Genomic DNA, 26166 nt, shown 5'->3' on the forward strand with positions numbered 1-26166 from the left:
CCGCGCTGAGATCCCTATACAACCACCCTACAGCAGCCATAAAACTCCCTCTCTGTACATCCAAACCATTCACTTTATCGAATGGCACTAGGCAGGGGTGCCCTTTGTCACCTCTCCTGTTTGCCCTCTGCATAGAGCCCCTGGCAGCGTCCATACGACGGGACCCCAATATTTCTGGGGTGATGGTTGGGAGTAAATCTTTTAAGATCGCACTATTTGCTGATGATGTCCTATTGACGCTCACTAATCCCCACGTGTCTCTTCCGAACCTCATGAGGGCTTTGAGGAGATATGGGGACTTATCTGGATATAAAATCAATTCCAGCAAAACGGAGGCTATGCCGCTTAACATCCCCCCTGAGGTATGGGACCACCTACGCCTGAATTTTAAATTCAGGTGGAAACAGGATGCTGTGAAATATTTGGGGGTGAATATTACGTCCTCATATGAGACCCTCTACAAACTAAACTTCCCCTCCCTCTTTAAAGAATCAAAAGCCCACCTGACTAAATGGCAATCACTCCCTCTTTCGTGGATGGGTCGGATAGCGGTGGTAAAAATGAGCCTTTTACCCAGATTGATTTACGCCTTTGAGACCCTCCCAGTTGGAGTTCCGGTCTCGGAACTGAAGTCCCTTGAGGCGGCTATTCTTAGGTTCATATGGCAACAAAAGCGCCATAGAGTGGCTAAGGAGGTTCTCACAGCTCATAAGACCAGGGGAGGGCTTTCTGTGCCAAATATTCTTAACTACTACTGGGCTACTCACCTGAGGAGAATCCCCTGCTGGACATCCCTATGGGCCTACAGCAAGTGGAATGAAATAGAGAAATTATGGCTTGCCCCAATACACCCTAACTCTCTCTTATGGTCGCCAGCACGGTGTGAGTCCTTTCCACCCCTTTTGGGCCCCATGCAGTTCACCCGTAACATTTGGAATACCTGCACATGGAGATTTGCCCTCATGTCACCTTGCTCCCCCCTGGTGTCCTTCATCTATCACCCACAGCTCCCAAGCAGTTTAGAGTCTCCTATGGTTCACCCTTGGCTTAAAGCGGGCCTATTTAGATTTGCGGATATTATAGACGGGGAGACCATGGAGATTCACTCCTTTGATTATCTTAAGCAACATTTCTCGATTTCCAATAGGGAATTCTTTCAATACCTACAAATCAGAGATTTTGCTAACTCCCTATATGGTAAAGCGGGAGCTTCGATCCCCACGGATTTCGAGAAAATTTGCAGGAGGGGCGTGAACACCAGGGGTCTGATCTCAGAAATTTATAACCTTTTATCGAATCCACGGGGTGGGTCTGGTGAATCTTTTCTATACATGCGCAAGTGGGAGGCCGCCTTGGAGCAGCGTATCTCTCCCCGAGAGTGGTCTGTCATTTGGAGGAATGCCGCAAAATCGTCAGTGTGTACTCTCTATAGAGAAAATATCTATAAGATACTAATGCACTGGTATCACACTCCAGAGTTTCTGCATGGACTGAATCCCTCTGTCCCTCCCTCCTGTTGGAGATGTGGAAAAAGCACTGGGTCCCTCATGCGTATATTTTGGTCATGCCCAAAAATTGTACCTTTTTGGGGTCAAGCTAAGTCCCTCATTGACAAGGTATTGCATACAGATATAGAACTAAACCCGCTGGTGCTTCTCCTGGGTCACGGGGCGCCGGGTATGGGCAAACTCTCCAATAGATTATTGCAACATATCCTTACGGCGGCCAGATGCCTGATTGCGCGCTTTTGGAGGCAGCCGAGTCCCCCTTTGCTTCAGACTCTCATTAGACGGATCATGGATGTCAGAAGGATGGAACACCTTACAGCCTTACTAAATGATTCGGTGGAGCGCTTTCAGGCAATTTGGTCCCCGTGGGATTATTATGCAGCGGGATCCGACCTGTAGTGCGGCTAAGTTCGGATCTGATTAGTCGATTTAACTGAGGTTTTTCCACTTTTTTTTTTTTTTTTCTCTCTTCCCCTCCCCTCCTTCTACTCCTTACTGTCTTGTCTTGGTCATGTATATCTTTGTAAAATTAAGGTCATTTTTAGCCTTATATCGTTTATATTGTTTATTATTCATGCACACTATACAGAAACTAAATACTTGTACGACTTTGTTTTGTTATGCCATGTTTAATAAAATAAAATAACTTTTATGGTTAAAAAAAAAAAAAAAAGAAAAGACTTGACTGAAGTTGTCAGGGAAACAGGGGGCGGGGCAAGCTTAACAGGAGCAGGGGGCGCGCTGAAGTGGCAGTTGAGAGAGAGCCAGACAACAGACAAGAAGTTGGGTGAGACAGAGAGGACCGAGGGAGCGAATGGTGTGTTGTGGAGAGACCGACGGGGCCCTGTGAAAGGAAAGCTGCGGACTTACCGACGAGTGACACGTGAGAGCCTTGCACCGGCGGCCGCTCCCCTCATACGGACGCATACAACCGCCCCCGCTGTTTCCCTCCCTGCTGTGACAAGTCCATGACCTCCACTGACCGCTGCGACTAGAGACCATTCCTTTACAGCGGTCAGGACACTGCCCTCCTGCGTTCTCCCACATCTGCGGCCCTGTCATCACCGGCCCCAGGGGCGCCACCTCACTACAGGCGGCAGTAGGGGCCCCGTCTGGTTTGCTAAGGGACCATGAGCAGAGGTTGGTGACCGGTTATATTTAGAGACTGCGTCATGACTCTGCTGTGAGATGAGAGTCGCAAGGGGACGCCTGTTGCACCCATCGGCACAGTTTCTTCAGAGCCTGTTGCGCCCCACCGTCATCGTTTCTTCAGGGCCTCTTGCGCCCCACCGGCATCGCTTTTTCAAGGGTCTGTCGAGCCCAGTTTAACCCCGGAATATCGAGGCTTCAAGGCAGCCGCATCAGCGATCTCTACGCTGCCACGCCTGTGATCCGGACAGACCCCTGGAAAGATAAGTGTACTATATGAGATAAGGACCCCCCAGTTTCGTCATACGTGGCCTATAGCAACCGGGCAAACCGGGTTAGTCGCATCCACCATAAGAAAAGTGTTGTTAGGGTTGTTGAGTCCCTGCGTGGACTGACTTGTTTACATTTGTTGTTAGCTCAATATGGCCCCCTCGGCTACAGTTTTATAAAAGTTTATTCCACAAACCACACTGTCTCGTGTCTCGTCACTGCATCCTGCTAACCTGCTAGGACCCTAGGATGGCCGTCCCTATGGGGAAAGTCCGAGGTGTGGAGGCCTTCGCAAATGTAGTCGAGGAACCTCAGTGGGTGGAAGAGATGAAGCAAGAGCTGAAAAGTATTAAGGGCGAGTTGGCCGAAGTAAAGAGAAGAATCGAGTCCGGGACTGGACGACCTAGCTTTAACCCCGGCTCCTGGGGATCACGCTCCCCGCGGGGTGGTCAGCCTACACAGGCCCGGTGTTTTCAGTGTGGAGAACCAGGCCACTTTGCCCGAAATTGTCCGCAGCGTGGGAGATACCCACCCGGCTGCCATTAAACTAAAGGGCTCCGGGCTGGGGGGACGCCGCTCGGAGCCGAAAACCACAACTAGGGGTGGTTGAAGTCCCGAAGATTTGGTAGCAAAATGTCCGGTGGTTTGGGCAGAAGTGGAGGGCTGGGCCATCCGGTGCCTGGTGGACACGGGGTCACAAGTAACCACTATGCCTGCAATGTACTTTCAACAGAACTTCCCGGAAGCAGCCAGGCCTCAGTGGGGGCCCGTGATCAGACTAGTAGCTGCCAACCAACTGCCGGTCCCAGTTGCCGGGGTGGTGTGGGTGCAAGTGACGCTGTGCGTTAAATTCCTTGGTTGCAGAGGGGTGGTACTGACTCAAGGAGAAGCTGATAAGCAACACCCCGTCACCCTAGGCATGAATGTTCTACGAGAGTTCGGAAACCTACTGCTCAATGACCCTACACAGAGGATTCTGAAGCAGTGGGGTTCTCGCACAGCCCAGGGACAGGTATTCCAGCAGCTGGTGCAGGGAGCACGGGTACTTCAGGACCGACAGGAAGGCGAGGCTCTGGGTAAGGTCATCACGCCAGCGACTCCCCTGCTTGTGTTACCTCCTGGACAGACTGTGGTGGCCCTGCCCATTCGAGCCCCGATACCCTTGGAGGGTGTGGAGGTGCAGGTGGAGCCGTGTCACTCAGAGCGCTTGCCTCCAGGCATACTGGTGGCCCGTTCCCTGGCTACTGTGCAAAAAGGAGCCGTCCTGGTGCGCTGCGTTAACCTTGAAGACCGAGACACCGTTCTGAAAGCACAGACTGTACTGGCCAAACTAGTAAGGCCTTTAGAAGAAGTGCTGCCAGCTCCTGCGGTTCAATTATGGGTACACCCCGAGGATCCTTGGGAAGTAACAATACGAACCTTACAGGCCCACGAAGTCTCGGCACAAGAGAAGGGCCAAAATATTTTGGAGCAGATGCAGTCGAGCTTTCTGGATTAACTGCAGCCCAGCTTTCACAGATTAAAACATTGCTGGGACAGTACCATGAAGTATTTGCTAGTCATGAGGCCGATTTTGGGCGTACCACCGCCATCACTCATGAAATCCCCACAGCAGGAGCGGCCCCTATCCGGGAACGATATAGACAGATTCCGCCACAACTCTATCAAGAGGTGAAAACTTCGCTGGCCCAAATGCTGCGAAAAGGGGTGATATGGGAAAGTCCCTGGGCGACCCCAATCGTGTTGGTCCGGAAGAAAGATGGTACACTATGATTCTGTGTGGATTATCGTAAACTGAATGCTTGCACTATTAAAGACTGATACCCACTGCCCCGCATAGAAGAATCCCTGTCCACCTTGGGGAAGGCAACATATTTTTTGACCCTGGACTTGGCCAGTGGGTACTGGCAGGTGCCCATGTCAGAGGAAGATAGAGCCAAGACGGCGTTCATATTGCCCATGGGACTGTTTGAGTTTAATCGGATGCCGTTTGGGCTGGCCAACGCTCCCGGGACCTTTCATCGATTGATGGAGCGGTGTCTGAGAGATCTCAATTTTGAGGCTACGTTGATCTATCTGGACATCATTGTCTATGCCGCCACCTTTGAGGACCACCTGAAGCGGTTGGGACAGGTACTCAGCCGGTTGCAAAAGTACGGGGTGAAGGTGAAACCTCAGAAATGCCACCTATTTCGCGCTCAGATTGAGTATCTGGGTCATGTCGTTTCGGCGGAGGGTGTGAGGCCATCCTGGGAGAAGGTGGCTGCTATCCAGGAATGGCCTACCCCCGAGACGGTGAAAGATGTGCGGGCTTTTCTGTGGTTAGCCGGATATTACCATCGCTTCGTAAAGAATTTTGCATGTCGAGCTCATGCCCTGCACGACCTGCTGAAGGGGGCTCCCGCTGGGGCCAATGGGTGAAAAATCCAGTGGCAACACCCTCAGGAAGAGGCCTTCCGAGACCTCAAGGCTGCGTTCTCGGATGCCCCAGTGTTGGCTTATGCGGATTTCTCTCAACCGTTCATCTTGCACACTGACGGGAGTCTTCACGGGTTGGGGGCTGTGTTGTCACAGGTTCAGGATGGCCGGGAGAGAGTGATCGCATATGGAAGTCGCTCACTCCATGACTCCGAGCGTAACCTTGGCAATTACAGCTCTTTTAAGCTCGAGCTCCTCGCAGTGGTGTGGGCTATGACGGAGAGATTCGCAGAGTACCTAGCGGGCTCCGAGGTGGTAGTGCGAACTGACAACAACCCGCTGGCTCATTTGGAAAACGCCAAATTGGGGGCTCTGGAACAACGATGGGTGGCCCGGATGGCGAAGTACAATTATAAGATTATCTACAAAAGAGGGGCCAAGAATATCCATGCAGACACCCTCTCCAGGATTCGACATACAACTCCAGGGCAGAATCGAGACGAAGAATTGGAACGAGAGGAAATACCGTTCTCTCTCACTGCTACCGTGCTCACAACCGACAATAAAAAGATATCTTCCTCTGAGACCCCAAGGGGCATACTGGAACAATCCCGGGATAAGTGGATACAACAGCAACAAGAAGAGGAAGAGGTTGTCCTTCTCAGAACATGGGTCGCCGCTGGGCAATTACCCACTGACTCTCAACGGCAAAATTTGACCCAAGACCTGTTGTTTATGCTGCGACAAAGGGAGAGGTTGGTTATCCGAAAGGGATTATTGTATCGTAAAATAACATCACAAACAACCTCAATGACGGTTTGGCAGGTGGTTACGCTAGGAGCCCAACTTCACATACTGGCTCGGGAGGCTCACGAAAAAGGGGCCCATTTCGGAACAAAAAAAAACTTTGCAATGGCTGCAACAGAAAGCTTACCACCCGTGCTTGCCGGCTGTTGTGGATGAAATTTGCCGGACCTGCCACTTGTGTGAACTAGCCAAACCACCCGCTCAGCGAGCTGCAACACAGACTATTGTGACCTCAGCACCACTTGAGCTCCTGACGGTGGATTATCTGACCATTGGACCCGCATTTCAGGGATACGAACACTGTCTCGTTATGGTAGAACTTTTCACCAAGTTCGCTGTGGTCACCCCCACTTGGGATCAGACCGCAGAGTCAGCTGCCTCCGCAATTTGTAGAAACTTTATACAAGTATACGGCTGTCCTCAATGAATACATTCTGATCAGGTAGCATGTTTTTTGGGAAAAGTCATGGAAGAATTACATCACCTCTATGGAATTGACAAGTCCCGGACCACACCGTATCACCCGCAAGGGAATGGGGCTTGTGAACGATTTAATCGGACATTGATTCAGATGTTGCGCACTCTGGAGAATGACAAGAAGGCCCGTTGGCCCGAATATGTTTTCGAATTAGTTTGGGTCTATAACAATAGGGTACATCGAGTGACTGGCTATACCCCCTATTCCCTGTTGTTTGGGCAAGAAGGTAAAGGAATCACGGAGGTGGAGTTAGTCCCCGAAGAGCCTCAACCCTGGACTGGAGTGTCGTCTTGGGTCCGAAATCATCGCCATCGGCTGTAAACTCTTCACCGGATTGTACACCCCAAGCTCCGAGACTGGGAGCACCCAGGGAAGAATGCAACCCCGCCTCCTCACCTCCAAAGTGGGGACCGGGTGCTTGTACTAGATCAACGTCCCCAGAACAAACTGGAGCCGCGTTGGGAAGAAAGTCCTTATCGGGTCTTACGTCGTATTCATCCTGATGGACCGGTGTACGAAATACGACCTGAAGAGGATGAAACACTGCCCACTCGTGTTGTGCATCGTAATACGTTACGCCCATGTAATTCCTCCGACCCGAAGCAACCGGAGGCTATCCCGTCGACATCTGAACCGTCTTCCATATGTTGGGACCCGGACGACGACGAAGATTGTCTCCCATGACCCGGAGGCCCTCCACTCGGTAATGAATCATCTGACACAATTAGCCCGCCTGCACAACCAGCCCACCGATGTCCACCACCCCAGACGACTCTACCCCAGTTGAACTTAGATGCTCCGAGCGGTCAACAGCCGGCAAACCCCCTGAACGATATGAGCAAGATCAATTCATATGGCAACGAACATTGAAACCCCTACAGACCGAACTCAATAGACTAAAGCCCTCGCCCGAGGACTGGCGAGCTTACAGGATGGGGGAGTGTGGGGAGGAGGACTCCCAGACAGTGAAGGGGCAGGTGCCCAGGGGACCACCATCAGGGTTTCTGAGGGAACGATGCTGGGAGGGACAGTAAAAGAAAAGACTTGACTGAAGTTGTCAGGGAAACAGGGGGCGGGGCAAGCTTAACAGGAGCAGGGGGCGCGCTGAAGTGGCAGTTGAGAGAGAGCCAGACAACAGAAAAGAAATCGGGTGAGACAGAGAGGACCGAGGGAGCGAACGGTGTGTTGTGGAGAGACCGACCGGGCCCTGTGAAAGGAAAGCTGCGGACTTACCGACTAGTGACATGTGAGAGCCTTGCACCGGCGGCCGCTCCCTTCATACGGACGCATACAGCCGCCACCGCTGTTTCCCTCCCTGCTGTGACAAGCCAACGACCTCCACTGACCGCTGTGACTATAGACCATTCCTTTACAGCGGTCAGGACACTACCCCCCTGCCTTCTCCCACAGCTGCGGCCCTGTCATCACCGGCCCCAGGGGGCGCCACCTCACTACAGGCGGCAGTAGGGGCCCCCGTCTGGTTTGCTAAGGGACCATGAGCAGAGGTTGGTGAACGGTTATATTTAGAGACTGCGTCATGACTCTGCTGTGAGATGAGAGTTGCAAGGGGATGCCTGTTGCCAGGGTCGGACTGGGGTGTCTAGGGCCCACCAAGGGAATTAATTTTATGGGCCCACCTACAGTAATGTACAACTCAACATTTAGGCTTTGAGACCGCAGAATTACACCATGGGTTCTTTTGCCGTATATCCCACGCCAAATCTGCATCATTTCAGCATCCTAATTCTATTAAAAGCTGCACCGTTGTTCATATGCTGCAGATCTTTCCGCACTACGATTCATTTAATCCTTTAGGGCCGCAGGCCTGTTTTCACCTTAATGCCCAGGCCATTTTTTGCAAATCTGACCTGTGTTACTTTGAAGTTAAAAAGTGACCCCATTTTGGAACCTACACCCCCAAGGATTGACGTAGGGGGTATAGTGATCACTTTGTCCGAACAAGCGTTCCATGGTAGATGCTACACAGCCCAGCCAATCGAAGCGTTCGTATCTGCAGGGGGGGCTAAAATTCGCCCGGACCAGCCAGGCAGCGTTGCTGCCTGCCAGTCTTAGCGGCGAAAGCCTCCGGGTACCCGTGCGATTAGCTGCAGGGACCGACGGAACCCCTCGCCGTACATTAGTACAATAGTGGACATTTTAATTTAGAGACTTGGAGAAAAGATGTCTGAACACAAGGATGTCAGCGCCATCACCGCACATACAAGAACCAAACAGAAGAATCCAGAAGAGGGATCATTAATGGCAATGGCAGGCATGGCATAGCATACAGTACAACACATATCCCTACATGCAGTATTATGGGCACCGCATAGTCCTCCATACAGAATTATGGGCACCGCATAGTCCTTCATACAGAATAATGGGGCACCATGTAGTCCTCCATACAGAATTATGGTCACCGCATAGTCCTTCATACAGAATTATGGGGCACCACGTATCTCTCCAAACAAAATTATGGGCACCACATAGTCCTCCATACAGAATTATGGGACACCATGTAGTCCTCCATACAGAATTATGGGACACCACGTATCTCTCCAAACAAAATTATGGGCACCACATAGTCCTCCATACAGAATTATGGGCACCGCATAGTCCTCCATACAGAATTATGGGGCACCACGTATCTCTCCAAACAAAATTATGGGCACCACATAGTCCTCCATACAGAATTATGGGACACCATGTAGTCCTCCATACAGAATTATGGGCACCACATAGGCCTCCATACAGAATTATGGGCACCACATAGGCCTCCATACAGAAATATGGACACCACATAGTCCTCCATAGAGTATTATGGGCACTGCATAGTCCTCCATACAGAATTATGGGCACCACATAGTCCTCCATACATTACTGTATTATGGGCACCGCATAGTCCTCCATACAGTATTATGGGCACCACATAGTCCTCCATACAGAATTATGGGCACCAGGGCACCACATAGTCCTCCATACAGAATTATGGGCACCACATAGTCCTCCATACAGTATTATGGGCACCGCATAGTCCTCCATACAGTATTACGGGCACCGCATAGTCTTCCATACAGTATTATAGGCACCACATAGGCCTCCATACAGAATTATAACATTTCATTACTGATCCTGAGCTACCTGCTGTATTACATTCCAGAGCTGTAGTTCACATCCGTCTCTCCCCTGTGGGATGATAGAATGTACAGCTGCAGGAGCAGCGCTCCCGGTGACAAAGGAGTATTACAGCTCCAGGCTGTGTAACCTGTGCATTCACCCTCCCACCCCCTGTAATTACTCAGCGCTCCCTCCTGTGCTCCTCCGGTTGGTGCACGGCTTGTAGGAATGATTGTATAATCCTGGGACATTATAAGATGAGAATTTCACAACCTGACTAGCGCTCAGAAAACGCCCAGCGGAGATTCAGGCAGCGAAACCTTCATGCAGGATTATCTAGCCAACCAGACATGGATTTGCAGTCAGTTCACCAGCCTCATCAGGTCCGCTAATGCAGGCAGATTGGAATGTGAATTCTGCTGATAGATTTCCTTGAAGTTATACTGACACTGACGGCCATTTCTTGTGTACAGCGCAAAACATATTGTGGCCTGTACAAAACTCACGTGCATGCAGAGCGTAGCGGCACAGAGAAGAGAGCGTTGGCACAGGCAGAGAAAGAGAAGAGAGCGTTGGCACAGGCAGAGAAAGAGAAGAGAGCGTTGGCACAGGCAGAGGAAGAGAAGAGAGCGTTGGCACAGGCAGAGAAAGAGAAGAGAGCGTTGGCACAGGCAGAGAAAGAGAAGAGAGCGGTGGCACAGGCAGAGGAAGGGTATGTGCACACGTTGCAGATTTGGAAGCGAAACCGCAGCAGTTTTCCATGCGGTGTACAGTACAATGTTATCCCATGGAAAACCAAATCTGCTGTGCACATGCTGCGGAAAATTCTACGCAGATTTGCTGCGGTTTATTTTCTGCAGCATGTCACTTCTTTGTACAGAATCCGCAGCGTTTTTACACCCATTCCATTATAGGAATACGCAGGTGTAAAAACGCAGGCGAAATCCGCACAAAATCTGCACTAAATCTGCAGGTAAAGCACAGGTCATTTTACCTGCGGATTCAGCCAAATCCGCAGCACAATCCACAACGTGTGCACATACCAAAAGAGAAGAGAGCGGCGGCAGGGAACGGGTAGAGCGCAGCTGAGGGGACAGGGCAGAGCGCAGGGACAGGGCAGAGCGCAGCTGAGGGGACAGGGCAGAGCGCAGTGACAGGGTAGAGCGCAGCTGAGGGGACAGGGCAGAGCGCAGTGATAGGGCAGAGCGCAACTGAGGGGACAGGGCAGAGCGCAGGGACAGGGCAGAGCGCAACTGAGGGGACAGGGCAGAGCGCAGGGACAGGGCAGAGCGCAGCTGAGGGGACAGGGCAGAGCGCAGGGACAGGGCAGAGCACAGCTGAGGGGGCAGGGCAGAGTGCAGCTGAGGGAACAGGGCAGAGTGCAGCTGAGTGGACAGGGCAGAGCGCAGGGACAGGGCAGAGCGCAGGGACAGGACAAGGCAGAGTGCAGCTGAGGGGACAGGGCAGAGCGCAGCTGAGGGGACAGATCAGAGTGCAGGGACAGGGCAGAGCGCAGTGACAGGGCAGAGTGCAGCTGAGGGGACAGGGCAGAGCGCAGGGACAGGGCAGAGCGCAGCTGAGGGGACAGGGCAGAGCGCGGGGACAGGGCAGAGCGCAGCTGAGGGGACAGGGCAGAGCGCAGCTGAGGGAACAGGGCAGAGCGCAGCTGAGGGGACAGGGCAGAGCGCAGTGATAGGGCAGAGCGCAGCTGAGGGGACAGGGCAGAGCGCAGTGACAGGGCAGAGCGCAGCTGAGGGGACAGGGCAGAGTGCAGGGACAGGGCAGAGTGCAGGGACAGGGCAGAGCGCAGCTGAGGGGACAGGGCAGAGCGCAGGGACAGGGCAGAGCGCAGGGACAGGGCAGAGCGCAGCTGAGGGGACAGGGCAGAGCGCAGCTGAGGGGACAGGGCAGAGCGCAGTGATAGGGCAGAGCGCAGCTGAGGGGACAGGGCAGAGCGCAGTGACAGGGCAGAGCGCAGCTGAGGGGACAGGGCAGAGTGCAGGGACAGGGCAGAGCGCAGTGACATGGCAGAGTGCAGCTGAGGGGACAGGGCAGAGCGCAGGGACAGGGCAGAGCGCAGGGACAGGGCAGAGCGCAGGGACAGGGCAGAGCGCAGGGCAGAGTGCAGCTGAGTGGACAGGGCAGAGGGCAGAGTGCAGCTGAGTGGACAGGGCAGAGCGCAGGGACAGGACAGGGCAGAGCACAGGGACAGGACAGAGGCACTCACCACCTCTCCTAGCATGTCTCTGGCAGCCCCCGGCCGGTGCTTATTCCATCTTCAATCTCACCGCTGTTCTTCTTCCTGCTTTCAGCGTCCACGTGGTTCCGCTGAGCCGCTCATTACATATGCGCATATGTAATGAGCCGCTCATTACTTATGCGCATAGGTAATCAGCGGCCGCTGAATACAGGAAGATAGAACATCACTGAGATTGAAGATGGAATAAGCACAGGGGGCTGCAAGAGACATGCTAGGAGAGGTGGTGAGTATGTAATTGCACTACTTGGATGATATGATTCACATGTACAAGCGGCCGGCAGCAAGCTGGCTTGTTCAGTGACATTCATGGTCAGGCGGGGGCGGGGCCCACCGAGGGATCCAAGGGTACCTCGGTGGGCCAGTCCGAGCCTGCCTGTTGCTCCCATCGGCACAGTTTCTTCAGGGCCTGTTGCGCCCCACCGTCATCGTTTTCTTCAGGGCCTGTTGCGCCCCACAGTCATCGTTTTCTTCAGGGTCTGTTGCACCCCACCGTCGTCGTTTTTTCCAGGGCCTGTTGCGCCCCACCGTCACAGTTTTCTTCAGGGCCTGCTGCGCCCCACCGTCATCGTTTTCTTCAGGGCCCGTTGTGTCCCACCGTCATCGTTTTCTTCAGGGCCTGTTGCGCCCCACTGTCATCGTTTCTTCAGGCCCTGTTGCGCCCCACTGGCATCGCTTTTTCAAGGGTCTGTCGAGCCCAGTTTCACCCTGGAATATCAAGGCGTCAAGGCAGCCGCATCAGCGATCTCTACGCGGCCACGCCTGTGATCCGGACAGACCCCTGGAACGATAAGTGTACTATATGAGATAAGGACCCCCCAGTTTGGTCATATGTGGCCTATAGCAACTGGCCAAACCGGGTTAGTTGCATGCACCATAAGAAAAGTGTTGTTAGGGTTGTTGAGTCCCTGCGTGGACTGATTGTTGTTTACATTTGTTGTTAGCTCAATATGGCCCCACGGCTACAGTTTTATAAAAGTTTATTCCACAAACCACACTGTCTCGTGTCTCGTCACTGCATCCTGCGAACCTGCTAGGACCCTACACTGACACAATCAGAGGTTTTAGATTTAGCATACAGCAGAGCTGAAGAAGCTAACCTCGCCCACACCAGGTCTCTGTATATACAATGTCCATAGACAGTGAGCTGCCTATCACAGGAGGGGGGCGTGTCTGACTAGCATGCATGCGCTGCTGTGTCCCAGCAATGATAAGCTCCTGGTGCTAAAACAATCATTGCAAGCCGACAAAACCAGGGAGCTTGATAAGAGAGGCATTGCTGAAATCTGTGTTTTAACCCCTAGTTAATGCCGTCTCCAGATTACATAGCAAAAAACTGCTGACGGATTCCCTTTGAAAAAGGAAACAAAAAATTGATTTCCTTATACTCCGATGGGGGATGTTTCTACTATATGCTGATTAGATTTAGGCATGTAGTAGTTGAGATCTAAGTTGCAGCCTGTGAAGGGATTTGGTCTGTTGTGTTATTGTGCCAAATTTCTTTTGTGAAAGATTGGAATCCTTCACCAAATGTAGTAAAATATATGAGTGGGCACATCTGAAAAGAAGTGGTGGGTACGCAGCATGGACTTATACAACACATATGGTAAGGTCATGCCATAATATTTCTGAATCTGGGAAAAAGCAAAACCTCCCTATGAGAACAGAGGCATTTATAAGGGGAACAGTAGAGCCCTACAGACTTCCATGGGTTTCCGTATTAGTGAATACAATAGGAATCGTGCAGGTGAGAGGCATCTGTGTTACAGTGTGTGAGGTTAATGAAATTATTTATGTGATCAGAACGAATTTATAACGTATAGAAATAGAACCATCATAAAGTTATGCTAAACGACAAACCCGTATCTGCTGGACCGCCACCCGATGACTGATGTTAGAAAGGGAACAAAGCAACAGTAAATGTTTGACAGCCGCTCATCATCATCTGGTACAAAGAATGAACATTACCTGTTAATGGGGTAACTAGAAATGTCAGTAACCTCGTTTTTCAATCCACATAGGAAAATCAAGATTCCTGGCTGGTGCCACAGTGCTGGGGAGTAAAATACACACGGGTATAAGAACATTAATCTGTACAGCAGACAGCTACAGTTAGGTCCATATATATTTGGATAGAGACAACATTTTTCTAATTTTGGTTCTAGACATTACCACAATGAATTTTAAACAAAACAATTCAGGTGCAGTTGAAGTTCAGACTTTCAGCTTTCATTTGAGGGTGTCCACATTAACATTGGATGAAGGGTTTAGGAGTTTCAGCTCCTTAACATGTGCCACCCTGTTTTTAAAGGGACCAAAAGTAATTGGACAGATTAAATAATTGTAAATCAAATGTCCATTTCTAGTACTAGGTTGAAAACCCTTTGTTGGAAATGACTGCCTGAAGTCTTAAACTCATGGACATCACCAGACTCTGTGTTTCCTCCTTTTTGATGCTCTGCCAGGCCTTCACTGCGGTGGTTTTCAGTTGCTGTTTGTTTGTGGGCCTTTCTGTCTGAAGTTTAGTCTTTAACAAGTGAAATGCATGCTCAATTGGGTTGAGATCAGGTGACTGACTTGGCCATTCAAGAATATTCCACTTCTTTGCTTTAATAAACTCCTGGGTTGCTTTGGCTTTATGTTTTGGGTCATTGTCCATCTGTAGTATGAAACGACGACCAATCAGTTTGGCTGCATTTTGCTGGATCTGAGCACACAGTATGGCTCTGAATATCTCAGAATTCATTCGGCTGCTTCTGTCCTGTGTCACATCATCAATAAACACTAGTGACCCAGTGCCACTGGCAGCCATGCATGCCCAAGCCATCACACTGCCTCCGCCGTGTTTTACAGATGATGTGGTACGCTTTAGATCATGAGCTGTACCACGCCTTCGCCATACTTTTCTCTTTCCATCATTCTGGTAGAGGTTGATCTTGGTTTCATCTGTCCAAAGAATGTTCTTCCAGAACTGTGCTGGCTTTTTTAGATGTTTTTTAGCAAAGTCCAGTCTAGCCTTTTGAGTCTTGATGCTTATGAGTGGCTTGCACCGTGCAGTGAACCCTATGTATTTACTTTCATGCAGTCTTCTCTTTATGGTAGATTTGGATATTGATACGCCTACCTCCTGGAGAGTGCTGTTCACTTGGTTGGCTGTTGTGAAGGGGTTTCTCTTCGCCATGCAGATTATTCTGCGATCATCCACCACTGTTGTCTTCCGTGGGCACACAGGTCTTTTTGCATTGATGAGTTCACCAGTGCTTTCTTTCTTTCTCAGGATGTACCAAACTGTAGATTTTGCCACTCCTAATGTTGTAGCAATTTCTCGGATGGGTTTTTTCTGTTTTTGCAGCTTAAGGATGGCTTGTTTCACCTGCATGGAGAGCTCCTTCGACCGCATGTTTCCTTCACAGCAAAACCTTCCAAATGCAAGCACCACACCTCAAATCAACTCCAGGCCTTTTATCTGCTTAATTGAGAATGACATAACGAAGGGATTGCCCACACCTGTCCATGAAATAGCCTTGGAGTCAATTGTCCAATTACTTTTGGTCCCTTTAAAAACAGGGTGGCACATGTTAAGGAGCTGAAACTCCTAAACCTTTCATCCAATTTTAATGTGGATACCCTCAAATGAAAGCTGAAAGTCTGAACTTCAACTGCATCTGAATTGTTTTGTTTAAAATTCATTGTGGTAACGTCTAGAACCAAAATTAGAAAAATGTTGTCTCTGTCCAAATATATATGGACCTAACTGTATATTCCGCACTTTACAATTAAAAAGAATCTGTCAGTAGGATCAGCCCTCCTAGGCCGTCATTATGGGCATGTAGGTCATAGGAAGCTGAATAAAATGATATCTTGATATCTGTGATCCGATGTCTTATTACAGAGAAATCCATGTTTTGTTTAATATGTAAATGAGCTGTTAAGATCTACGGACAGCGATAAGAAGAAAGGGCATTTAAAGCATGAAAACCCACGGAGAGCACCCTACTGCAGCAGGATATTGAGAAACACCAAGAGAACAGACGTAGGAGTGTAGCTATGGGGGGGGGGGAAGATCCAGTAATGGCAGGCACAACCCAGCCTGGGAGCCAGTGACCTGTCACATAAGACAGTGGTTACATTGACTCATGGTCGTCGTCAAGTTACGCATATGCCCTGCAACCTCAAGTTACACCTCAAGCCTTAGTGGGTTCCTCTTGGGATACAGATTTAAAGGGGTTATTTTGGCTCCAGATCTTGAAGTGAGTGGGGCTGGTGCTGTCATATCTACTGCTACCTTCCGGGATGCTTGCGTGATTGGTAGGTTTAGCATGGCTGTCCTCTTCATTAAACAGGTGCACCGGCCAGTCCAGCACGCTTCTAGACATGTATCAGTAGATGGGATGTTACACCTCCTGCTGGAGAAGTGAGCGTTGCGCATCAAACGGGGCACCGGCCAGTCCAGCACGCTTCTAGATAGGTATCGGTAGATGGGACGTTACACATCCTGCTGGAGAAGTGAGCGCTGCGCATCAATCAGGGGCACCGGCCAGTCCAGCATGCTTCTAGTCAGGTATCGGTAGATGGGATGTTACACCTCCTGCTGGAGAAGTGAGTGCTGCGCATCAAACAGGGGCACCGGCCAGTCCAGCATGCTTCTAGTGAGGTATCGGTAGATGGGATGTTACACATCCTGCTGGAGAAGTGAGCGCTGCGCATCAATCAGGGGCACCGGCCAGTCCAGCACGCTTCTAGTCAGGTATCGGTAGATGGGATGTTACACCTCCTGCTGGAGAAGTGAGTGCTGCGCATCAAACAGGGGCACCGGCCAGTCCAGCATGCTTCTAGTCAGGTATCGGTAGATGGGATGTTACACATCCTGATGGAGAAGTGAGCGCTGCGCATGAAACAGGGGCACCGGCCAGTCCAGCAGGCTTCTAGTCAGGTATCGGTAGATGGGACGTTACACATCCTGCTGGAGAAGTGAGCGCTGCGCATCAAACAGGGGCACCGGCCAGTGCAGCAGGCTTCTAGACAGGTATCGGTAGATGGGACGTTGCACATCCTGCTGGAGAAGTGAGCGCTGCGCATCAAACAGGGGCACCGGCCAGTCCAGCAGGCTTCTAGTCAGGTATTGGTAGATGGGACGTTACACATCCTGCTGGAGAAGTGAGCGCTGCGCATCAAACAGGGGCACTGGCCAGTCCAGCAGGCTTCTAGACAGGTATTGGTAGATGGGACGTTACACCTCCTGCTGGAGAAGTGAGCGCTGCGCATCAAACAGGTGAAAGCACTCATGTTTTCAGTCCTGTCTCAGGTTGGAAATGTTTGACCCATCCTAATAAAAAAAATTGTTCAGAAAACATTTTGAGTTTGCCTCTGAAAATTGCTTGCTAAACATTGAAACCAATCACTAATATTTTTACCCATTAAAACAAAATGTTAAACTCATTTCCATATTCTCTTCCATAACAAACCGCTTGAAAAATGTGCATTATTGATGTTCTCATACGCCAAACAGCTCCCTGGTAAATGGAAAAAATGGAGCGCTCATGTTTAAACCATGAAGCTACATAGACATGCTGCTTTTAATGCAGTCAGCCCTGCATAATAGCCCCAACAAAATGACTCGGGGAAGTCACATTATTGCAGAGGATAATAGATCAGGCTTTCACACTTTTCTACATTCAGATATACTGTATTCCGTCTACAAGCTTTATAGTGACCAGAATCTGTGAATCGAGACTAAGAGTCGCGTAACTGTTCCCTTTAATTTTTATTGGCGTGATCCTTAGTCTTTGGACACTTTTGACACGAAAAATGATTTTTTACATATGTATTAAGGGCCCGTTACACATAGCGATATCGCTGTAACGTCACCGATTTTGTTTGACGTAGCAGCGATATCGCTACATGTGATACTTACCTCCGACCGGCTCCCCCGCTTGTTACCGCTGATCGCGCGAGAAGGTCTTGGACCATTTCTCATCGGGTGCTTCCTGCTGGGCTTCCTGTGGCGCCGACGAGCGAACGCGTGGACGCGGGCGGACGTAAGGATCGCCTCGTCTGACAGGTAAGCAGTGACCCCCGACCCCTGCTATGTCGCTGGTGAGATCTGCCTGTGTGGCAGCTCACTAGCGACCACTTAGCGATGCACCAACGATCCATATCGTTGTCGGGATCGCTTCGCTGCTGCATCGCTAAGTGTAACGGTACCCTTAACCTCTACTTAATAAAATTGTACTAAGTTTCAGTCTGCAATTCTCTTTACTCCATTCATTTTAGATCCCTGTTGTGCTGTTTGAAGTCTGATCCAAATTTTAGATCTTTCTCTTGAGGGAGTGCCTCTCTCTGCAATATAGGCTGGATGTGAAGTCTGTGTGTATTCATGGGGCAGGTGTTTTCACTTGAGTTCATCATGTATCAGCAGAACTCCAATGGTGTTTTTTATGCGAGTTCCTTCTTTTCCATAGTCTGTTTTCTCTTCCTTCCCAGATGCTTTCTCTCCTCTCCACTGCAGATCCATGCAACTCCTTCCTTCTTGCCGCTGTTACTAAGGAAGTTTTCACATTCACTGTCCGTGTACACACTAATATGTCTGGACTGGTAGTGGGTCCTCTGACCTCCAGTTAACAGCCTTTGTTGATTCCGGGTCATGAAATCCTTGGATGGTCCAGGGATTGTGGTCTGTACTCAAATTGTGAGAGAGAAGAGAACTGGCAAAAACCAGGGTAAGAAGCTATGAGTGATTTTGTTACATTTTTATGACAGCATTGAGACTGAATTAAGGGCATACAGACATCACACAAAAGTAAACGTTTGGAAAGTTTTTAAGCAAGATGAAAATAAATTAAAATTCAGTTTGAAGGTGTATGTACATAGTCTTTAGAAAGTATTAAGTAGAAAGGGTAGTGAAACCCGGTATATATGACATGTGGGGAAATCTAGTGTAATCAACAAATATAGTATTACTAGATTATGGCCCGATGCTATCGCATTGGGAGGATGCGATAGCATCACACCTCTTGCCATGTTAACCCTCAACCAGGGCTGTGGAGTCGGTAAGCCACAGTTGCGACTCCAACTCCGACTCCTTCATAAATGGCCAATTCATAACAACAAATTTACTGTTGTAAAATATTAAACATCGTGCTTATTCAGTTTCTCACCATCATATAAGTAATCAGACCACTTAGAGCAAAAACTACATTTATTAGAATACAATTAGAATATAGCAAATAACTTTTATAAACTTTTGAAAACTGTAAGTAAATATGCAATAAACACTTATGCAGTTAACCCCTTCCTGACATCCGACATACTATCCCGTCCATGGGACCCGGGCCCCTATGCCCATGGACGGGATAGTACGTCTACCACGATCAGCGGCGCCCACGTGGTGAGCGCCGCTGATCGCGGCCGGGTGTCAGCTGATTATCACAGCTGACACCCGGCACAATGTGTCAGGGGCGGTCACGGACCGCCCCCGACACGTTAACCCCTTGCACACGGCGATCAAACATGATGGCGGTGTACCGGGAGTTAAAGGGAAGCATCGGCAGGGAGGGGGCTCCCTCCTTGCTTCCCTGAGCCCCCCCACGGCAGCGCAATGTGCAGCGCTGCTGCTGGGGACTCCTTTCCTCCAGGCTGGCTTCCTCAGTGCCTGCAAAGCGCAGGCAAGAGGAAGTCTTCTTCAATGCCTGTGACAGATTGCTGATCTGTCACAGTGATCTGTGATGTGACAGATCAGCGATCTGTCACAGGACAGTGATGTCCCACCTGGGACTATGTAATAAAGTAAAAAAAGAATAAAAAAAAAGTGTAAAAATAATTTTAAAAAAATCGCCAAATAAATTAGTAAAAAAAAAAAAAAAATATTCCCCAATAAATTCAATTTTTGAAAATAAAAAAACCCCAAAATAATAAAAGTACACATATTAGGTATTGCCGCGTCCGTAACGACCCGCCCTATAAAACTGTCCCATTAGTTAACCCCTTTAGTGAACCCCTTAAAAAATAAAAATAAAAAACGAAGCAAAAAATAATGATTTATTATCATACCGCCAAACAAAAAGTGTAATAACGCGCGATCAAAAAGACATATATAAATATCCATGGTACCGCTGAAAACGTCATCTTGTCCCGCAAAAAACGAGCCGCCACAAAGCATCATCAGCGAAAAAATAAAAAAGTTATAGCTCGCAGAATAAAGCGATGCAAAAATAATTATTTTTTATATAAAATAGTTTTCATTGCATAAAACCGACAAAACATAAAAAAATGACCTAAATGAGGTATCGCTGTAACCGTACTGACCCGAAGAATAAAACCGCTTTATCAATTTTACCACACGCGGAACGGTGTAAACGCACTCCCCCAAAAGAAATTCATGAAACGCTGGTTTTTGTTCATTCTGCGTCCCAAAAATCGGAATAAAAAGCAATCAAAAAATGTCACGTGCCCGAAAATGGTACCAATAAAAACGTCAACTCATCCCGCAAAAAATAAGACCTCACATGACTCGGTGGGTCAAAATACGGAAAAAATATAGCTCTCAATATGTGGTGATGCAAAAACTACTTTTACAATAAAAAGCGTCTTTTAGAGTGCGACAGCTGCCAAACATAAAAACCGCCATAAATAGTAAATCAAACCCCCCGTTATCACCCCCTTAGTTAGGGAAAAATAATAAAATTTAAAAAATGTATTTATTTCCATTTTTCCGTTAGGGCTTGGGTTAGGGATAGGGTTAGGGTTAGGGCTAGGGTTAGGGCTGAGATTAGGGTTAGGGGTGTGTTGGGGTTCGGGTTGGAGTTAGAATTGGGGGTTTCCACTGTTTGGGCACATCAGGGGCTCTCCAAATGCAACATTGCGTCTGATCTCAATTCCAGCCAATTCGGAGTTGAAAAAGTCATATGGTGCTCCTTCCCTTCCAAGCTCTGCCATGCGCCCAAACAGTGTTTTACCCCCACATGTAGGGTATCAGCCCACTCAGGACAAATTGCAAAACAATTTTTGGGGTCCAATTTCTCCTGTTACCCTTAGGAAAATAAAAAATTGGGGGCAAAAATATCATTTTTGTGGAAAAAAATGATTTTTTTATTTTCACGTCCGAGCGTTATAAACTTCTGTGAAGCACTTGGGGGTTCAAAGTGCTCACCACACATCTAGATAAGTTCCGTGGGAGGGTCTAGTGTCCAAAATGGGGTCACTTGTGGGGAGTTTCAATAGTTTAGGTACATCAGGGGCTCTCCAAACGCACATGACACCCGCAGACCATTCCATCAAAGTCTGCATTCCAAAATGGCACTGCTTCCCTTCCGAGCCCCGACGTGTGTCCATACAGTAGTTTTCTCCCACATATGGGGTGTCAGCATACTCATGACAAATTGGACAACAACTTTTGGGGTCCAATTTCTCCTGTTACCCTTGGGAAAATGAAAAAATTGGGGACTAATTGATCATGTTTGTGGAAAAAATACGATTTTTTTATTTTCATGCCCTGGCATTATAAACTTCTGTGAAGCCCTTGGGGGTTCAAAGTGCTCACCTCACATCTAGATAAGTTCCTTAGGGGGTCTAGTTTTCAAAATGGGGTCATTTGTGGGGGGTTTCCACTGTTTAGGTACATTAGGGGCTCTCCAAAGGCAACATGACACCCGCAAACCATTCTATCAATGTCTGCATTCCAAAACGTCACTACTTCCCTTCCGAGCCCTGACGTGTGTCCATACAGTAGTTTTCTCCCACATATGGGGTGTCAGCTTACTCAGGACAAATTGGACAACAACTTTTGGGGTCCAATTTCTCCTGTTACCCTTGGGAAAATAAAACAAATGGTGACTAAAAGATCATTTTTGTGGAAAAAAAAAGATTTTTTTTATTTTCAAGCCCGGGCGTTATAAACTTCTGTGAAACACTGGGGGGTTTAAAGTGCTCACCACACATCTAGATAAGTTCCTTGGGGGGTCTAGTTTCCAAAATGGTGTCATTTGTGGGGGGTTTCCACTGTTTAGGTACATCAGGGGTTTTCCAATCGCGACATGGTGTCCGATCTCAATTCCAGCCAAAAACGTCAAATGGCGCTGCTTCCCTTCCGAGCTCTGCCATGCGCCCAAATAGTGGTTTACCCCCACATGTGGGGTATCAGCGTACTCAGGACAAATTGCACAATAACTTTTAGGGTCCTGTTACCCTTGGGAAAATAAAAATTGGGGTGAAAAGATCATTTTTGTGGAAAAAATGATTTTTTCCACAAAACGTTATAAACTTCAGTAAAGCCCTTGTGGGTTCAAAGTTCTCACCACATATCTAGATAAGTTCCTTGGGGGGTCTAGTTTCCAAAATGGGGTCACTTGTAGGGGGGTTTCCACTGTTTAGGTACATCAGGGACTCTCCAAACGTGACATGGCGTCCGATCTGAATTCCAGCCAATTTTGCATTGCAAAAGTCAAACGGCGCTCTTTCCATTCTGAGCTCTGCCATGCGCCGAAACAGTCGTTCCCCCCCACAAATCAGGTATCAGCGTACTCAGGACAAATTGCACAATAACTTTTGCAGTCCAATTTCTCCTGTTACCCTTGGTAAAATAAAAAAAATTGAACCTGAAGTATTTTTTTTGTGAAAAAAAGTTAGATGTTCATTTTTTTTTTTAAATATTCAAAAAAATTCCTGTGACGCACCTAAAGGGTAAATAAACTTCTTGAATGTGGTTTTGAGCACCTTAAGGGGTTCAGTTTTTAGAATGGTGTCACTTTTGGGTATTTTCTATCATATAGACCCCTCAAAGTGGCTTCAAATGTGATGTGGTCCTAAAAATAAAATGGTGTTGTAAAAATGAGAAATCGCTGGTCAACTTTTAACCCTTATAACTTCCTAACAAAAAAAAATTTTGGTTCCAAAATTGTGCTGATGTAAAGTAAACATGTGGGAAATGTTAGTTATCAAGTTTTTTGTGTGCCGTATCTCTGTGATTTAAGGGCATAAAAATTCAAAGTTGGAAAATTGCGAAATTTTCAAAATTTTTGCCAAATTTCCGTTTTTTTCACAAATAAACGCAAGTTATTTGAATGAAATTTTACCACTAACATGAAGTACAATATGTCACGAGAAAACAATATCAGAATCACCGGGATCCATAGAAGCGTTCCAGAGTTATGACCTCATAAAGGTACAGTGGTCAGAAATGTAAAAATTGGCCCGGTCATGAACGTGCAAACCACCCTTGGGGGTGAAGGGGTTAATAAGAAGAAATCTATAAATTTGTCCTCTGAAAAAGTATTGCCTCTGTCAGATCCTCCTTCATGGATGCCCTCAAATCTGATCTAATTATTTTGAGAGCAGAGAACAACCTCTCTACACTAACTTGTGTTGGTGGCAAAGCAGTAACCACTCGGGTAACATCTCTGACAATGTCAGGATACAGAGGAATCGCTTGTTGCACTGTTATTTTTGATGAACAGTCAAATTTCTCAATTTCTTTTAGTGCACATGAAAAATTCTGCTGAAATGTACTGGCTGTGTTCCTTGATGGGGATGACTCTTCTTCTATGCGGGAACGCTTTGCACGGTCCTTGTGATCCAAATATTTTTTTTTAAATTAAATTCTTCATCAGTTGATGATGAGGGTGAAGATGTGGCAGGACGACCAAATTCTTCTTGTTCCTCCTGACTGTTCTGCAACCCTTTCATCCTTACTGCTATTTCAAACAGAGCTTCTTTTCCTTTACTTAGCTGTTGATCATCTAGAAGAATCCGATGCATTGGCTCTACATAAACAGCTGCCAAAAGAATGTTATTTTGTAATAGTAGCTCCTCTCTCCGTTTCATTGATGTAGCAATGCCACTTGCAATTAACCCTCCTCTTTGGGACAGGCGAAACATCAGGTTCTTCCACTCCTTTAAGAAAATACCTGAAATTAAGTCCTCTGCTTGTAATTTTTTAGTCACTGTAAATGGGTGCTCTAGCAATTTTTCCAGCTCAGTCACCTGATTCCACTGACTTTCATTTAGCGTCAGTTGAGGGTTAGCCATGTCTACAAGAAAGGTTTTCAGTTCAACCAAGCGCTGAATCATTAAGTAAGTACTGCCCCATCGTGTGGCTTGATCAATAATTGCCCCTTTTCCAGCACGTCTCTTCAAAATTGAGTCAACTTTAGGGGTTCTGGCAACAGTAGCCAATTTTCTCACCTTGCCAATCAGTGCAGCAGCATGTCCTTCTTGCAGACTGTCTCTTATAGCCAGCTGTAGCGTATGCACAACACAGCGCATGTGATGAATGAAAGAACATATTGACACAGTTTCAACAAGATCATCTAAACTATCATGTTGCTGTTCATCTGAAGCAACTTCAGTTTGCTCCTCAGTTACAATACTGTGTTCCTCTATTTCAAACATTTCTGTGTCTGTGGACCCAGAATGTTCTTCTAGCTGCTGGTCACCATCATTACTCTCATTCATTAGCTTAATAGTTCTTATCATATTTGAAGCATTGTCAGTTACGACAGAAAGAACTTGCTCTTTTTTAAGTTCATAGTCTTGCAGAACCTTTTCCACCAAGACCTGGAGAAACTCACTGGTGTGATGAGCTTTGGTGTCTTTTACTGCCAATGTCTTAGTAACTATTTCATTTTTGTCACAAACAAATCGGACATTGATGGCAAAATAGTTCACTCTGACGTGTGCAGGCATCCATTTTAAGAAACAGAAAGTGTCCCTTGAGAGTTTTTTAAGTTCTTCCTTTTGTTTAAAAGCTTCTTCGATTACTAATTTTCTAATACTCTCTCTCTCCAGAGAAACACCAAGCTTGCGGGCCATTTCCCCATTCAGACACAAAAGCTGGTCGTGAAAATAATGAAATAGGCACACTATCCTTTACAACAAGCTCTATGATCTGTTTTTTAAATGTACCTACTGTCATTGTCACAGTAACTTTGTCACTGACAAAATATCTTGCAACTGATGGCTGCAAAGTTCTCTGCTCCTTTGTTTGGCTGGAAGAGCTGGGCACTGGTTCATTGGTTTGGATGCAGTCTTTCTCATCCACTGCTTTCAGTACTTCTGGATGAAAGCGCTGTAAATGTCTCTTTAGATTAGAAGCACTGGTAGGAGCATTGTTATCTTTGCCTGAATATGCACTCATCTTGGCTTCACAGCATTTGTTTTCGTCTGGATCATTTGTCATACACTGACAGACATAATGTTTTCTATCTTGAGTGATGGTGAAATGTTCAAATACAGCTGATTTAATGTGATGCTTCTTTGACATTCTCAGGTTTTTAATTTTGCATTCACAATCCAAATGACAATTGTTTTTCCTAAAAACAATTGTACAAAATTATTGCCAGGTCATACAACTGATATAGTGGTCAGTAATACTGTTATTATTCCTCATGTACTCACAGTTAACTGATGCAAAGTTTGTTGAAAGGATAATACTTCTTACAGTCTTCATCTTCTGAGTAGCAGGCAGCTGTGAGATGCTTGGAAGACGCACACCTAGTATGATCTAGTCTAGAGGAGGAGCTTTACTACTAAGAATTTGCAACACATTTTCACTTTCAGTTTCATACATTGTAAGTAGGGGGGTTGGGGCAACATGAGGTTAACCAAGTATATGATTAGATAAGGGCAGTGGAGAACAGTGACACACAAGAAGTAAGAAATGTCTCTATCTCCAGCAGAACTGCTTATCACTGTTGTTCATAGTTTGATAGAACATATATATTTGAGTAACATTTATGAAATTCATATGAAAGTTCAATTATGAAATATTAATACATTTTTTTTTTTTAAAGCTGGAGTCGGTACATTTCTACCGACTCCGACTCCAACCAAAACTAACTCCGACTCCACAGCCCTGCCCTCAACACACACACTCCTCTCACCTTTCACTCCACATACGACCCCTTCTCTCACTCTGTCTCTCATACTCACGCCGTCATCGCCGCTGCTCCACGATCCCCGACATCTTCTTCCACCGGCGCCATCCTGGATCCAGACGTTGTCCACGCCGGCGACATGTTCTTGCGGCGACGCCATCTTGAGTATCGTGAAATCCCGCGATACTCAAGATGGTGTCGCCGGAAGAACATGTCGCCGGCGTGGACGACGTCGGGATCCAAAATGGCGTCGGCAAAATCTCGCGAGTTTTCGCCGACGCCATTTTGGATCCC

The sequence above is a fragment of the Dendrobates tinctorius genome, unplaced genomic scaffold, assembly GCF_039654945.1.
Source record: "Dendrobates tinctorius isolate UK_male_01 unplaced genomic scaffold, ASM3965494v1 ptg000084l, whole genome shotgun sequence".
In the NCBI taxonomy this organism is placed as follows: Eukaryota; Metazoa; Chordata; class Amphibia; order Anura; family Dendrobatidae; genus Dendrobates; species Dendrobates tinctorius.